Here is an 18,447-nt window from a genome sequence, read left to right as displayed (position 1 = left end):
ACCAAGTCCAAGACCAAGGACCACCTAATTTAAGCAAGACCAAGACCAAGACTTACCGTGCAAGATTTGAGCAAGAACAAGACTAAGCCTGCGAAACTCTTGCCTCTCGAAGTTAGGACTGAATGTCGTTATAGGGAGTATGGTAGTTCGGTTATATGTTTAGAGTTTGGATTTATTGTACCTCTTAAATTTTAAACTCGAGGTATAAGGCTTAGACTTTTGACATGATATTAGGAAAGCAAATTAAAACAGAAAGCCTGCGTGACTTTAATGAATTTATAAAAACCAAGACCAAGACCGGAAGCGCAACACCAAGATCAAAAAACCAAGACCAGGAGGTGTATTGGTGCAAAACTAAGATTAAGACTGTCTAAGTCTCGCCTTGTTCTTTCATTTGGTCAACATTAGCTCCATCTTATCTTGGGTATATATTCAGACACGAAAGATATAAATGTCTTTAATCTATAATAAAAGGAAAAATAGAAGGAAATCGTGATCCTGGCAGACGACAAATGACCTAGCTACGTAACATAAGGGATTGGACTAGACTGTACCTCCAAACACTTATAAGAAAAACATAGGATGGAGACGATTTTGCAGAAGTTATCGCCAACCTCCATTAGAGACGGTACTTAAAGAAGAAGAAGAAATCCATATTATTATGACTCAAAAATAAAATTGCGCTTAGGATACAAAAAAGAGTTAATTCCATTGATCCAGAAATAAAAGTTCTTAGAAATAATAAAGCAATAAAATATGTAATTTCTGATGTGTGTTTTTCAATTTGATTTATTTTAATTATTGTGCATATATTAATTTTTGTGTTCAATATTTTCTCTGTATATATTTAATATACATATTTCCAGTGGAGTTTTGCATAAAATTGCACAAAAACGTCTAGTAAAACCGCAACGGCTTTTCGAAATTATTTCTAATTCGATTATTCGCATTTAACTTTAAACAAAGGTTACTAATAATAGCAATAATTAAACATTTATATTCCAAAGTTCGATGCATTTAGCCAAAATTAATGCTGACCAAAGCCGAATAATGTAGGGGTGTACTCGCTCTCAGTCCGGTTAATGAATTGAATAATTGAGGCGATTTTCTGGAACTTCTCTCTTTCCAAGCACCAATAGATTTTCAAGATCCGTTTACTCTTCCTATTTTACGTTAATCTTTGACTTGATTGGGAATCCGAGATAACTCATTTTGTGTTTAACAATTTAATTTCATATAAATCAGAAATAGCAATATTCACACCTCATTCTAATATTAACATTTATATTTATAATGATTTAAAAGAACATGTTTGTATTTTAAAATAAATTTTGGGTTATTTTTTATTGAACTTGTCTCTTCAGAAGAATCTAGCGTTTGTTGTAATTTTTCGACTAGTTATGGACGTGGATTCCATTGATTTCAGCAGTTAGCGGTTCAATGACTTAAATATATTTTAAATATAAATTGGACACGAGTTATGACAAAATGCATCTGTCCTTATGTACTTAGTATTAAAATGTCGCTTATGTTTATATTATTGGAGGCTACGCGTATCATTTTGAAAAGATATTTTTTAATTTGGTACCGAATTCTGGAACACTTTTAACACAAAACGCAATTATTGACAAAAATTACATTTTTTATTTAGTTATAAACTAAAAGGTAAAGTTTAATACAAAAATGTACTTGGCAAATGTCAAAATTAATTGATTAATACTTAACACTAAAAGACGATAAAATATGACATTAAAGAATAATAATTAATAGACGAATCCGTAAAGAAACCAATATATCCGAAGACCTTGTTGGATTTATACAAACCAGTTTAACAATAGATGTAACTTTAAAATACTATAACGAACATTCTTATTTCGACTTAACCCATATGACGGTTATATCTCGACATACATTTACATAAATTAGAACCGTTCGTTTTATTGGTCAAACGCTACAGTTGGTGTCACGGTGTGAGATAATTTATTAAATAAAAAAAAAACAGTGACTTTTGAAACAGACTTTTGAACTTTTAAAAAGTATTGTTCGTCGGGAACATCCGCGTAGTTTCGTAGTGATCTTAGTAACAAAGAACGTTTTAAAAAATTACGTGCGTGCCTGACTAAAGATTGTGGTTGTAGACCTTTCAGTAAAACAGTTACGTGAGCAACTAGAAGAACTCGATGAAGACTGCAGCGGGTCCAAGAAGATCCTCCAAGAACGACTGAAGATGAATAAGTAGACAAAAAATCTACCCAAATATTGACATACACAGATGACTTATACCTTTTTCACGCACGACAAATACCACCGCGTACCATAAGTCCAGAGAGATGTTTGTAGCACTTGCCAATGTATCTGAGGATATTAATCAGGTGATGAACTAAAATAAAACAAGGTTCATGGTATCGGGGACTGACCACAGAATTAGAAACATAGCACATTATCTTGAAAGCATGGTAAATACCACAAACACAACAAACATAATGTCATGAGAGATAAACCGAAAAATAACGCTCCCAAATAGAAGTTATTATGAACTAATCAAACTGCTTAATCAAAAGCCAGTTCTAAGAAGAAAAAAAAAACCTGGTATACAGAATCTTAGTACTTTCAGTTCAAATGCGGGGATGTGGTACGTGGATGCATTATAACAAAGATAAAAGACATAAAAGTCGAGATAAAAGTCCTTAAAAGGATACTATGCCCAAAAAATAAATATGGATTCTGGCGTTTTTGGTATAATTTTGAGCCGTAAATAAATACAAATCAATAGCTAACGATACTATTACTGCAAAAAATAAGACGCCTGCGGTACACAAGACATCTGGGGAAAGCAGGTGAAAATTACCTTGTACGACTTATTGGCAAAACCGAAGAGAGCTAGAAGAAGACGTAGACCAATGCAAAGATGGAAAAATGATGTCGATTAAAATTCCAGCGAGATCGTTGTTGACAACTGGCCTTAAGCTGCTAGCAATATGACTAAATGGAAGAATAAGCTTATGAAGATCGAGACTCTTCTTTGACCGTAGACGAATGACGATTATGATGATATGTGGCTCCAATTGGTGCCAAGGTGGAAGGAAATAGGTTGAGATCATTTAGACGAGGAAATGAAGCAGTAAAAAGTCTAAAACCTAATAAATTTTCGCAGTTGGATGGAATTTAATAAAACTTGTTGCATTCGACTCGTAAGAACGTTAGAACATTTTGTGAACTAAAGTGATGATGTGGAAATTAAAATTGCAATATTAAACAAGAAAAATGCAGTCCTATTCTAGGCAATAGATTACTCGAAAAACATCGCCGACGTTATAGTCGTGATGAACGATACCACAAACCCTCGAGTAACGAGTTTGCGCTGATTTTGTGTTAAATTTCCATAAAACTCAATGAGACCAGTACCGTCCTGGGTAAAAGGTACCTCGAAACACATCGCCTACATAATATTCGTGTTCAGCGACCCCAAAAACCCCCGAGTAATAAGTTTGCACTGATTTTGTATCGAATTTCCGCAAACCTTCAGGAGAGGAGGCCCGTTCTGGGGACCAGGTACTTCTAATACTATTGCCGTTATGATATTCGTGATCAGCGATCCCAAAAACCCCAGAGTAACGAGTTTGCACTGATATATCGAATTTCCATTTAACTCCAGGAGACGATCAGGAAGAGAAAACTCCTATCCTGTGTACCAAATACCCTGGAGACCCTCGCCGATATTCAGCGTCCCCGAAAACAACCAAGTAGTAATATTAAACTCTATCTCGTCAATTATTTCCGAACTAACAATTTTTTTTCATGGGCATCATCATTTTTCATCACTTCGAATGCACTTTATAAAATGCATTTTTTTATTTAATAATGCAATGTTCATTTCCACATCATCATTTTTTTTCAAAAAATTTCCTGACACTCCTACGAATGGAATGCAACAAGTTTCATTGAGATCCATACAACTACAAAAATTTGGTAGGTTTATTGCTTCATTGTCTCGCCCAATTTAGGACTTGTTCAGTGCCGAAATGATAATCGTTAAACATTAAAATCATCTAAAGAGCCCAAAGCGAAGGCTAAACAGGACTTGGTAAGTAATTTTTAGACAATATAAATTTACTAAATTACTGTGAGATGAAGAGAATGATAATGACACTTCAATAGCGGTAGAAATAATGGTTTTGTAATGCGAACCTAGAAAATCAACTAAAGCTACTACTCCTCTTTTCCTTGTGAATCATCCAACATGAAATTTAAAACCTACATAAGTTTCTGAAGCAATAAGAAGTCAGGAGACTTTTCTTCGATGTCGAATTAGGTAAACTGCAAATCCGAGCTTACTGAAAGCTATTGGACGATGTTAGGAATAACTTTATTCCGACAATGCATTTACAGTTTACCCTTAAAAAACACCATCCTTTGCATTCTTTACATAGGGAAAAGACGTTACAATCAAGGTAGACAATTGCATTACTTTTCATTTTGAGCTTCACCATTGTTCTACACGTGTTTTGAGGTTTCACCTCTCATCAGGAACACTTGTCGTAACTCGAACTTAAATTAAAAGCTCTTCATCTATATGGCCGTTATAGTAACCATCTGCATCTATATGGCCGTTATAGTTATAAGTATTTTCGGAATAAAAGGTTATAACTAACATCGTTCAATAGCTTCTAGTAAGCTTGTATTTGCAATACATCTAATTAGCCTAGAGAAGTCTCCTGACTTCTTCTTGCTTCATATAGAGGTCGCTACTAGCGTACTCAGGCAAGTTATGTTACTATAACGGCCATATAGATGAATATAATTTCATTTCAGTTTCACTCAGGAGACAAGTCTACCAGTAGTAGAAATAACAATGAGAGGAAACAGGTTCCAATCAGAAGATTCAGTCAACTACCTAGGAGTCCATCTCAACAGGAAACTTAACTTTACGAATAACACTCAACAAATCAAGGTAAAAGCAAATACTGCTAAGAAACTAATATTTCCGCATATTTTAAGGTCCAGTCCACTAACGAAGGCTAAGAAGATTCAGTTATACACAGACAAGCCACAAGAAGACTCCTTAAGACCAGAGACATCCTCGCCAAGAATCGGATCCAGAGGATGTTCAGATTAAAACATAAACTGATCGACCATATGATCAGGGTCTAGCCGGGTGGTTGCCGAAGACAGTCAATCAAGAAAAGAGGTACGATGCCGAAAACAAGTACCTACAAAAAAAGAAACCAAGGGGTCCAGGAGAGAAAAATTCAAGATCCGAGAGGTAGTCCAAAAAGTAGGCGGTGCAGAAGCGGGACGTCAAGAAATAAGGCTACGATATCTTAAGTTGAAATATCTTAGGTCTGGAATGTTATTTATATTAAGGGTAATAAACGTTTTTATTTTTATTTTTTATTTTATATACATTTCAGTTCAAGCTACCACAAGTATTCCTGATGGGAGGTGAAACCTCGAAACAAAAGTAGTTCGATGATGGAACTCGAATTCATAAAAAATGCAATGCAATTTTATACGTTTATTATATTTTTTACATTACCCTCACATGCATGCCATAACATGTAGGTTCAAAACGGCATGTGACTATTTATAAAATAATGAATATTTACTTAATTAATGGAGAGTTGTTGATAATTATTGCTAGAAGAATAAACAGTTAATGCTATTAATATAATATATTTGTATGTAGTAAAAATCCAACAGTTGTTTTCATAATTTTATTTCAATATATTTTCGTTTAATAACTGTTCATCGATGTATTTAAAAACATAAGGAACCAATCTGACTGGCCTAGTAATTGATATTCGCGAGGCAGGGCTGAACGGGCGTAAAATAAAAGTCAGTTGGTGTACGTCGTGTCGAGTAGAGCAGAAAACAGAGACCACGGCGCTCCACCATAATTTGAGCTTAGGTAAGTTAAGCCCGAATGACCAGCTAGGCAACTTCTTTATTGCCTAGTGTGACCTCCGACCGCAACTGCTGAGCTCGACGGCGCACTGGCGGCGTTACGTTGGAGGCGGTAGAGGCCTTTTTCCTTTTTAGACCAGGGAATTTTGCCATTGTATAAAAGTTTATAATTTAAAAATACAATGGAATAAATGTACACGATGTAAAGATGTAACAAAAGATCATAATTTAAACGAATGAAACAAATATACAAGTGAGACACTAGTAAAACCCAGCGTGCTTTTTTACAAATTGATTTATTATACGCGTTATAATAATTCAATATTAATATTAATCGTTTTATTACTCGCTTTTACCTTACATATAGTAGCTTTTTTATTATTATTTTAGTTTTGTAAATATATTGTCTACTGTTAATCTTTTGAATCTAAAACTGTTTATTCGTCTTATTCTTACTCTTATGCTTCGTTGTTCATATTCATTTTTTAGCAACTTTTCATATACTCGACGTACTGAATTTATTGGCTTTAATGTCTCGATCGTGACACATTTATTTCTATCCTTTTCGTGGATCATCGTCGTTAAATAACTTTCTTTTCTCTCTTTAGCAATTACTAGTTTGTTTATGCATATTTGTAATTTTGTTGTCGGATGACCGAGTATGTTGTAAATTCCATAGTTTATTAATTCCCAATACTTGTCTCCAGAATCCACTGCTCTGTTGTTTTTCGGAAAGTTGCATTGGTTTTTATCATCATTATAATTATGGCTTTATAACCCTATGTGGGTCGTCCCTATCCATCGCCTTCCTCCGCCAAGCACGTATTTCCATATTTCTCATCTCTTGATCATCGATTTATCAAGAAACCTTGTTCTGAATCTTTCTCTTCTTCTCTGATGAATGGGTCTATCAAGGAGCATTTTTCTAGCTGGAGTAGTTTGTTATATCCGAATTATATGCCCTACCCACCTCAGACGTACTTTCTTAACCTATTACTCCATTCCATTGCCATTGATCCCTCCAAAGATTGCTAAGGCGAATCTTTTCTTTCGAAACATATGAACATGTTTTCAACACATAGAGTCCAGGTCTCTAAATCATATGTTAGGACTGGGAGTATTATTATTTTGTAGAGTTTTACCTTTGTATTTCTCGATGTAATTGGGGATTTAAGGAGATTGGGCCCAAAATAACACACGTTGGCTGTGCAAATTCTGCGGTTTATCTCTGCGGTAGTGTTATTTTCAGTGTTGATGAACGTTGCCAGGCATACAAATTGGTTAACTGCTTCGATGACGTCGTTGTCTATAACAAGTGGCCGTAGGATTTGTGGTTGTGTGCTTATTTTCATGTACTTCGTTTTGTTGGTATTTATTATTAAACCCATTTCTGTAGCTGATGCTTTTAGTGCTATATACGCTGATATCATCAGCATAGGCAAGAATTTGCACTGATTTGTTATATATTGAACTGGTGGTTATGATTTGTGACACATATCAACACACTGACACATGTCGAAACATGTCAACACATACACAAGTTGACACAGGCATTTCTAAAATTAAAAAGCCTTCTTCAAGAAGCCACATCCCTAGCCATTCCAATAACACCCACCAAAAATCATGGGACAAATCAAAAGAAAATGTAAAGAGATCAGAGGGTGTAAAAGATTCCGAGACCCCCTCATCAAAGCAGAATATAACAAGCTCTTGGCTTCAATAAGGTTGGAATTAAACAAGCTGAAATAAATACAGTGGATGCGAGTTACGGCCAACCTCGACTACCGGGAGGGTGCTAGATTCTGGAACCAATTCAAAATCCTAACGAAGCAAAAAAGTCAAACACGTTCACATCATAGTCAATAACGTCATTTTTAGTAATTCACAAGACGCCGAAGCCTTCAAAAATACACATCGTACTCGTTTACCTTAATCACCCCAATTTCAACAAAAGATCCAAAAGAGAAGATGAACGGAGAGTGGAAGATAAATTCTACTACCCTCAGGCTCATATGGGGCCCCATCCTCACCCGATGAGGGTCAATGTGACTTAGGACACCGTCAGGCAGATATGTAACATTGGTAAAATCACATCTCCTGGCCCAGATGGCATCCACAGAAGATGCCTCAAAAATCTTCCAGAGAATATAATCCCGTTGCTCACTAACATAATCAATGTATGTCTTACGCTGAGCTACTTTCTAATCTCATGGAAGGTGGCCAGCACAGTCATGATTCCCAAACAAGGGAAACCTCTAACCAACCCTGAATCGTACAGACCCATTTCACTACTGAGCACCCGAGGTAAAGTCTACGAGAGGATCCTTACGCAGAGACTCGTAGAATTCCTAGATGCTGACTTCGCCATTCCAAATTACCAATTCGTATTCATGGTTGGACATTACACACAAAATGCATTGGTTGAAGCAACAACCTTCATTTCACAATCAATTAACGAAAGAAAACACGTCATAGGCATATTCCTAGACGTATAGAAGGCTTCTGGCACACAGGCCTGATTGAAACACTCCACTTTGCTGGACTGCACATATCTGTTGTTAAACTAATAAATTCCTATTTCTCTAATCGGACGATCCGGTCCGTCTTTATCCTCACTATTCACTCCATAAGCTGGAGTACCCCAGGGCTCAATTCTTGCTCCAATACTATACACAATCTACTACAGTGACTTTTCTGTTGATGTTGTATTGGTTTTTACTTCATCTTTTGTTATTCTTACCGGCTCTGCTAGTATATTCTGCTTTTACCTTTTAGTGACTAAAGTAATTCAAAAGGCTTATTCCCTTTGATCTTCTTTGGCAGATTTGGATAAAATATTTCTAACAGTTTCATCTGCGTCTCGATACTGTTGCGACAGTACCAAGGTGCATTGATTATAATTTTTAATAGTTTATTCTAGAATCGTTTAAAAAACCATATACAGGCTGAAAACGAACTAATTTTTTAAAGCAGAATCTGATTTTTTTTTTATTTTGAATAAATCAGTTGATTTGGTAGTAGTAGTGTAACTTTTGACCAAAATATAGTTAAAAAAATATGACCAATAGAAATTTCAGTAAAATTCACAACTCACCCTGTACATTATTAAATAATGGGAGCAGACCGTTTTTAACGGCCATTTGTTATTCCTCACAGGGGCCTCCATTCATACGAGATAAGAGTATGTATAGTTCCTCATGACCCACCCTGTATACTTTTTTCCTACTATGATACAGTGATCTGATTGACGTTCAGATCCTCTGTCCACTATTACGTCATATATGGTTAGCTTAGAGTGTTTTCTTATTATGATTATGCTCTTATGATTACTATAATATACATTAGACCTCCTAAGTGTACTTAAATATTTTTATTGTGAGTTTTTCTCTAATATTGTTTCTTGTGACCTCTCCATATATTCATACTATCATGCCATAAATTATTTTCTCTCATCTAACGTTAAAGTCACGTATAAATATTATTTCATTGATATAGAAGATTTCGTTTAAAAATTTTATGGGGTCTTATTCAAAAAATATCTCTTGTATTGGATCGTTGCCATTTACAGCATATCCGTACAAAATGTTATTTGCATTGATCCTAATAGAATCGTCACTTTAATAAAAAGTTCACTGCAAGGTTTGCTCTATCTTCCGTATTTTTTAAGTATAAATATTGATATTTCTACATTTGCTCATTGGTCTTTCCTACTTCTGACAAGACATTTATATCATATTTTGCTTTTTCGCTTTTAGCTTCTGGTTCCCTTTTCTTTGTTTTCTGTAAACATTGCTACAATCTAAATATGCAATTTGTGAATTTTTGCATAATTTCTTGTTAATTTTCATCGCTTTTTGTATTCTACGAAATTTTATGCAATGAAGTCCTAAAAGTGCCTTTCTAGTAATATGAGAATGAAAAGGTATATTGAGGATATACTGATTTTTTAATTTTCATTGGGTTAAGTGGATATCTAGTCGCACTATAATAGCTATTTCTCATACCAAACGGTTCATTAGAATCGGATTTAAATTTGATAAATATTTTCCATAAAATTAATGCATCATCGCAGTTCAATTCCTTAACTAGATACACACAACCAAACTTATATGGAATCATCATGTATTTTAAACCAATAAAGGCTTTTATTGAAAATTAACAAACCGATAAAACAATCAGATAACACAGCTCGGTAAGTTAAAGATTGTTTGCTTTAGTTGTACATTAAACGAAAATAAATAAACGTACCTTTGCATTCAAAAACGAAAACATGCCTGATGTGGGGTTAACGCAGGTGCAAAGGGATAATATTATTGGTCTTGTGGAACAAGGAATGTCTCAGAGGGACATAGCGCCAGTGGTTGGCGTAACACAGGGCGTTGTGTCAAAAACTTATCCTAGGTATCAGGAATTAGTAACGCTTAAGAATAGACTAAGACAAAGTGGCCAAAAAGTAACAATGGCTCGCCACGATCGTTTCATTAACCAATTAGCTAGAAGAGACCCAACAATTTCTCACCCACAACTCCAGAGGTAACTTTTGGAAGCTGCAGGTGTAAGTGTTTCAGTTAAAATTATATGAAAAAGACTTCGTACCCAAGGACTATACAGCAGTAGTCAGTTACGGGTTCCCGAGTTATCTATATAGCTTAATTTTGATCGCTTAAAATGGTTTCTTTAACACCAAAACTATAACATTAGAAATTGGCAAAATGTGACATTTATTATTATCGACGAATTCGTATACTTAGAGAGCGAGGAAGACAAGCAAAAAAGAAAGTTACCAGATATGTTCACAGATATAAAGGAGGAAGTATCATGTCTGAGGAGGCATTATGATCAGTAAAAAAACTTCTTTAATTTTCATCCAATCAACTTAAGCAGCTCGTTTGTATGTTGATCTAGTTCTAGAAGCTGTAGTTAGTCTCGAGAGGTGCAATGGGAGAACATTTAATTTTCATGCATGATAATGCGCCTCCACATATCAGCAGAGTGATTATAGACTTCCTTGAAGCAGAAGATATCACTGTTCTGGAAAACCTGCTTGCTCACCAGGCCTTAACCCTACAGAGCAATTGTGGGATATGCTTAAAAGAAGAATTAGAGTTCACCGGGAGGATCCACAAAACACTGTACAGCTAATACAAGCTGCTCTTGAAGAATGGAACAACCTGCCGCAACAAATTATTGATAATTTGTTTAGGAGCGTGCCCACGCAAATTGAAGCTTACATAAGGGATAGTGGTGGTTACACTGACTACTAAAAAAACACAAATAAATATATAATATTATTTTGTTTCGGGAGTGGAGCTACCAGTGGAAGGAATACTCTTTTGTGAATCAAAATAGATACTCGGTAATTCAGCCAGATATTCCCAAATTTCCTTGGTACAAGTCTTGTATAGCTTCCAGGAGGCACATAACTTCCAATATTAGAATCCGATTCGGGCACGCATGTTATCCAAAACACTTATTTAAAATACAGGTTTTGGATGATGACAAATGTGAGAATTGTGGAGAGGAAAGTGATTTAGATCATATATTTTTTGGTTGTTTTAAAAATACAGTCTACTCATCCAAACTTATAAATAATTTATTAAAATATAAAATAGCAGCTCCTTGGAACATACTATATTTATTATCACTTGGCTTTGTAGATATTTACAACTCTTTAATTAAATTTTTAAAAGACAGCAAATTATCATTATAATTCTCTAAAAATTATTTAGTTAATCTTGTTACCTTTGTTTTAGACCATTTGTATAACTTCCTCCTCTCCGTGACCTAGTGTTGTTGTGTCTTATATAAATCAATGCCTTGATAGGTCCCTAGGCGAGAAGAGTGTGTCTCTGTTCTCCTAATATCGATGTAATCTTTTATTTTGATAGGGCATTAACACCGTTACCTTTGTTTTAGACCATTTGTATAACTTCCTCCTCTCCGTGACCTAGTGTTGTTGTGTCTTATATAAATCAATGCCTTGATAGGTCCCTAGGCGAAAAGAGTGTGTCTCTATTCTCCTAATATCGATGTAATCTTTTATTTTGATAGGGCATTTAGGTAAATTATAATGATGGATATTGTCCTATTCCTTTTGTGTCTGGCTGTATGACGAAAAGTTTAAGCCAAAAAAAAAATTATAATTTTAAGAGTTTACCGTTTTCTTTAATTTATATGTATTGGTGATTAAATTGCTTTAAAATAAATATTCTTTGACTTCTTATGTTGGTTTTTTTTTTAATTCGCTTGAAATAATAAGAAATACCAGATGGTTCCATATAACTTTGGTTGTGTGTATTCAATATTACCAACAAAACTGCTGTCTTTAGTATATTAATAAGTTTTGCCAGAACTTTAAAAAATCATTTGCGTGTTTAACGCCATTTGTGTTGAAACTCCTCTACTACATACTTCCAGTGAGCCGTCATGTACTGGACTATAACACTACGGGACGATAACTTCAATGGCTCTTTTCCCTTTCTCTCATGTCCAAATCTCTTGGAAAACGAGGGATTAAGCCCCGTTTCACTTGACTGTACATCCCCGAAATATATGGGGCCGTTAATGCTCGACCTGTTTAGGCTTGCCGGCTAATTAAAATTACTCCACAATTTGCTGGATTAGCTGCTACTGAAGAGACAACCTCGGTCGTTGTAGTGTTATATTTAACTCGGGGAAGGGGGTATTTACTGGCAGTAAAGTTGTTGATTGTTGGTATTCCGAGGGGATGTCGACGATGATTGGTTGATAATACTGAGGAATTACGTGATGTTCCGATTTAAAAATAAATTGTGAGAATGGTTTAAAATTTCTAATTTTCTGAAATTTCTAGTTGTTCAGGAAAAACAAAAATAATTCCGTTAGAGGTTTTATTTATCTCGTTCTTAAATTTCAAATGTGTCAGCACTATGCTAGATTTGTTGGATTCATTTAGCACTGGAATTTTATCGAATGAGCATGGTGGTGCAAAATTCACAATCTCCCTATATTCCTCGCGTCATCCAATGGACTCAACAACAAAAGAAAAAACAGTGAAACCCTCTTCCCGTCCAGAGACCCGTCGCGCCGGAACATTTTGCAAAAACAAAAGTTAGGCCACGGCGTGAGGAGGTATATGCACATGCACAATGGGAAAACAGAGATAACGAAACTTTACAATTTCATATTTGCATGTGACGAAAACACTATTAAAAAATTATAGACGTTTTATTCATTTGCTGTGCGCAATGCTAATTAAATGGGGCCTGGATTGTTGTTAAATACAAAGCCTTGTACAATTATTTGTTATGGATATTTGAGTGTTGAAATCTTAAAAAGTTTTAATCGTAAAATAAGAGATATTTTAACATACACAATCTAAGCCATACATGAATATAAATAATAGTCACATATAATAAAACTACATAGGACATAACAAGGTGGATTAAGGACAAACAATTTGAGGTTATGTTTAAATAATGCAGTACCTACTTTATTTTGATTTTTATATCGATTCTTAAAAAGTATCTCAAGTAAGTTATTAAGTATAAGTAAATAATAATAAATTGATATCTTTCGATACTGATAATAATCAACCACTACCACTATTCGTGAATATGTTCAATTAATTTCGCTATTACAATAAGGAGAGGGAATGTCGTTCACTTAAGGAAAACGTGGTATATTTTTTAAATTATTTATTGTAAATCAAAATTAAAAAAACTAAAAAAAACTGTAATTATCGAGTAATCAACAATTTAACAACAAAAGCATATAATTTTAAACCACTAGTAGGTAGTAGGAAAATATAAAAAAACATTTTTGAGCGACATTACCCCTGACATTGGATAATTCCGCTCAGCGTACAGGGTAATCACGCTCAAAGATATTTTTTGCTTTTTTTGGATACATAAGTCACAGATGTATCCATCTTTTGAATCCCATCCTGAACATGAATGGCACGAGCCCACAATCCGCAGATGGCGCAGCTATACCACAAGTCATTACTTTTTCCGAATTATTTCTTGAAAAATTTTTCTTTTATAAATTTTTTGTTTCATAATTTTTTGTTATCGACTTATAATATTTTTTAGTCTTACTGAGTTTTGCTATTTTGTTCTTTTCTTTGTGCTCTAAAATAATTTTCATAGTAATCGCGACTAATATAGTAGCATGTTGTTTTCGCTTTCTTTGGCCTGGTTCAGAAGATCGAGCAGTAGTTGGTGTCATTGCTATAGCAACAAAAGATACAGAAGTTTTATGCTCATCAACAATTTCTTGGTTACAAGCAACTTCCAAAACAGGTTCCGAGTATGTATCGTTATTTGATGGACCTGCCAAAGGAGATGTATGTCTTGAAACTATACCTATACCAGCATACTGCGCAACTTCAAAATTCTGGACGTTTGGATCTTGGTTCTCAGCGATTTGTTTCGATTTTTGGGCAACCAGCGAAGCTGCCAAAAAATTTTGATCTGTGAATACATGCGGGTTCAATAACTATGTAAATTCCCGTGGCTCGAAACTCAGATTCTGCCTTACTTACATTCGCAACGTGTATGTATGCTTTATTGAAAAGACCTGCAATATCGTATGGAGTTATCTTAGACATTAAATGTGTCTTCATGTGCCTGTTGTATTCATGCTATAAGCAGCTTTTAGCGACCCATAAAACGACACATTCAGCGGCTGTGTTATGCAAGAACTGTGTGGTGGAATGGAAAGCATTGTAATGTGGTTTTCTTGCAAAAATTAAATGTTTGGAGAGAAATAGGTTTCCTGTGATTGACCATTAACAGAATTGACCACAGAATTAACAACACAGGTGATTCTCGGGTGGGTTTGACAAATGATGCTATGTGATGCTATATTGAGCCAAGTGACAAATAAATCTTTATTTATCCAGCCATTTTTAGTTATCTCGCAAAAATAAATATGGGTGGTATGAAGTTTCCAGCTGCACTCATCGCACACATGATTGTTATGTTGCTTCCTTGTTAGCAGCTTGTAACAGATCTGACTCTTCTTTGTTATTTTTCGACAAGCACTTTTCCGGGGTCTGTCATCCTGGTGATACCAATTTCGTCAGCATTGTAAATGTTGTTAGGCATAAACTTATGTTTTTCCATTAAGTTGCAATGTTTATCATAGAAATAGGTTATTTCTTTTTATTGAAAGCAAAAATTCTGTTTAAACTTAACGCTTCAGCTTTGCGTATAGAAACTGAAGGATTGCGTCTTATAAAGGCGTGTACACAATGCAATCCAGCTGTTTTACTGCTTTGATCAAAATTGTATTTGATGTTTTTCAGCGTATTTATATAAAAATTTACGCAAATTTGCGTCATTAAGTCCATAATATAAAGAACCCAGCAACTTAGCTTGTTCAGCAATTTCAGTTTCTTGTGTTGGGTGAAAACGGGCTTGCGACCTATTGTTGGGTTGCTCATGTTTTCATTTTTTTAGTCGATCACTTAATGTGGTAAATGGTATGTTATATTATTTTGACGATTTTCGTTTGGACAAACCTCCTTCAATCACAGCTTTAGCAAATTGAAAATCTTCTTTAGTTCAAGCTGCTTTAGCGGTGGTCCTTTGACGATTTCTTGGCATATCTACAACAATAATAAAATAAGTCACCATGGGGTAATGGTGCTCAGATGAGCGATATAACATCAAACGTTCGTTTTGTAATTAATTTAAATTTATAAAAAAAAAAAGATACACAATATTGTTAAAACTTGATTGCATTATCAAAAAATAGAATAGTTTTATTGTCAGAAAAGTAAAATTAATATTTAAATAAGTATTAAATTTTTGGACTTGAACTTGGACTGAACAAAAAAAACCTAACCAAAAATTAGATCAGCTCGGCCCCAGACGAACAAATGCACTTCACGGTTGCATAATACGAACTGAACTGACTATCCGTTGATCCGTTCGCATCGCTGTCTGTTAGAGGTCCCCTCCCCTCGTGCTTCACATATACTTCATCTAATTTACATACCGTTGCACGTCATCCGCGTCATAGCCCGGGAGGTCACATGATACCAACACGAAATATTTAGGCGGTAGGTGTGTTCTTTTTTAGAATCACGTTGCCGAGTACACTGGCATTACAGCCACTAGACATCTTTTATTATATACACGTAGAAATAATATTTAAAGATTTCTATTAATGTTAACTTAAAGAAATACACAATAATATGTTTCATTTAATTTGTATAAATGCATTATAAAGCGTTTTTATGAGGAACATTTGTTCGGAACAGACTGTAACTGTAATGGAACGAATGTAATATTTTGGCATAAATTGGTAACACTTATTTGACAGTTTCGGTGTTGACTAACGTTAATAAGTAATGAAAAAAGTGTTGTTTTTGTTTAAGTATTCCCTTTTACATCTTTATACGATGCATACAAGCGGCTCAAATTGTTTTTAACAAATTATTTTTTAACTCTTGTTTTGTTTCTATTTATTTACATTAAATATTAATTTGTTTTGTTGTATAATCCACTTTTGCAATAATTATGTGACCTTTTTGATTTAAAATGGATTCAGGATTTTTTTATACTTTGGCAACTATGTCAACTTCGATCTCTGTCAATGATAATGACGTGCAACGGTAAGTAAATTAGATGGACTGTAGTTACAGAGGTGAGCGTCATTACTCAGTAAACGCTATTACCCCTTACCCTAATTATTTACAGCGGCTGTTTAAATATTAAGGCATTTTTTCGATTTTTTAATAAGTGTAAATCAATCGATATATGCAACACTTCAAATAAAAAATATTAAATCGAGAGACTTCATTCTGTTATTTCAATTAGCCGAATTAACTTCTAAGGTTGCTAGCTGGAAGGCTATACCGGATTTGCCACTCAAAAGAGACCACTCTGATATTTAGCAATATACATTGAATTTGGTGAAAATGCTATGAAAATAATGATATAAAAATGATGTTAAAAAACAGATCGATTTTTATTCCAAAGGGGACATATTTCAACGATATAGATAACCGTCATTTGTTCACTCCCATCCTTCCAGTTTCACAAACCTTTAATTTTACATAAAGAATATACCACATGTGGCACATTATTAGGTATTTCTAAAAGTATCAGTTTATTGAAAGTGTTTTTGTAAACTCTTTTTTCTATTCGATGGTTAGAATATAAGCCTCTTCAACCTTTTATGCTCTCTGTCCCGTGCCAGACATGTCCATGTTAATCCTGCATTTATTTTAATACCATCGCTTTACCGCATTCGGGGTGTTTCTCATTATCTAATAAGATCTCTAACTCCTGATTTGTCTATTCCATCATATCCTCGAAGAGTTAGTTCTTCCATTTTAATAAAGCTGCTTGTTCAATAAACTAGAATAGAGGAGTAAACTAGAATATTTTGGACATATAAGAGGCGTAAACTAGAATATCTTGGACATATAATCAGAGGACCAAGATATGAGTTCCTTCGGCTAATTCTCAACGGTAAAATCGAAGGAAAGAAATGGATAGGACGGAAGAAACTCTCTTGGTTGAGGAATTTGCGGCAGTGGACAGGTTTGACAGCGGACCAATTGCTACCCGTAGCGCAAGACCGCGATCAGTATAACAATATTATAAGCATGGTAGTCGCCGACGTTCCGTAGGGATATGGCACTCTAAGAAGAAGAGCTTGTTCAATATCTTTTACTTTTGTTCTCTCTCTAATTGATAATTAAGTTTGATGTTTCTGAAGTAAAGTCCCCAACGCCTGTCGTTCCATGGCTGTTTGAGTTTTCCTCAATTTTTCCAAATTTGCTTTGGTGAATGTCCATATCTCAGCTCCGCATGTTAGGACAAGGAGAAGATACAAGAATGAAATGTTTTATTTTTCAGTACATAAGACAGTTTCTAAACACAAGTCCATCCCATTCTTACTTATTTTCATTGTCTGGGTTTCTTTATTTAGTTTCATGTTTTGATCCAGATAGGCATATTCACCTACATGTTCCATGACGGTTCCCTGAACGGTGATGATTTGTCATCTTTGTTTGTCATGAGTTTCGTTGTAAATAACTCCAAGGAAAAAATCCAAGGGAGATAAATTGGGGGATCTTGCCAGTTATTAAATAAAACCTCTTCGTCCAATGCACCACCTAGGAAACCATTCATTATGATATCGCATTACGTTTATTCTATAATGCGAAGGTAGTTCTTCTTGAAAAAAATAATCTGAGTACTGTTCATTTACTGTAATCATTTTCGATTATATGTCAAAATGGGATCAACTGTGTCCTCTAAGAATTCTAGATATGCTTCTTGGTTCAAATTTTGTTACAATTAAAATGGCCCAACAGTACGATTCCCATAAATTCCTGCACATACGTTTAATCTCAATGGCTCTTGGCTATGTGTTTCGATGATTTTCATCAGCCCTGTAACGGCAATTATGTTAATTTACGGTACCACTAAAACAGTAATCAGTAATGAGTATCAGTAATAATCTCACAAAACTTAGTCTTCTATCTGAATTATCTTCATTTATTTACTGTACCAAGTGTATTTTGTAGGGATAAAATTTGTT

The sequence above is a fragment of the Diabrotica undecimpunctata genome, chromosome 1, assembly GCF_040954645.1.
Source record: "Diabrotica undecimpunctata isolate CICGRU chromosome 1, icDiaUnde3, whole genome shotgun sequence".
Classification (NCBI taxonomy): Eukaryota; Metazoa; Arthropoda; class Insecta; order Coleoptera; family Chrysomelidae; genus Diabrotica; species Diabrotica undecimpunctata.
The sequence above is the reverse complement of the archived record's forward strand: the minus strand, read 5'-3'. Positions refer to the sequence as shown.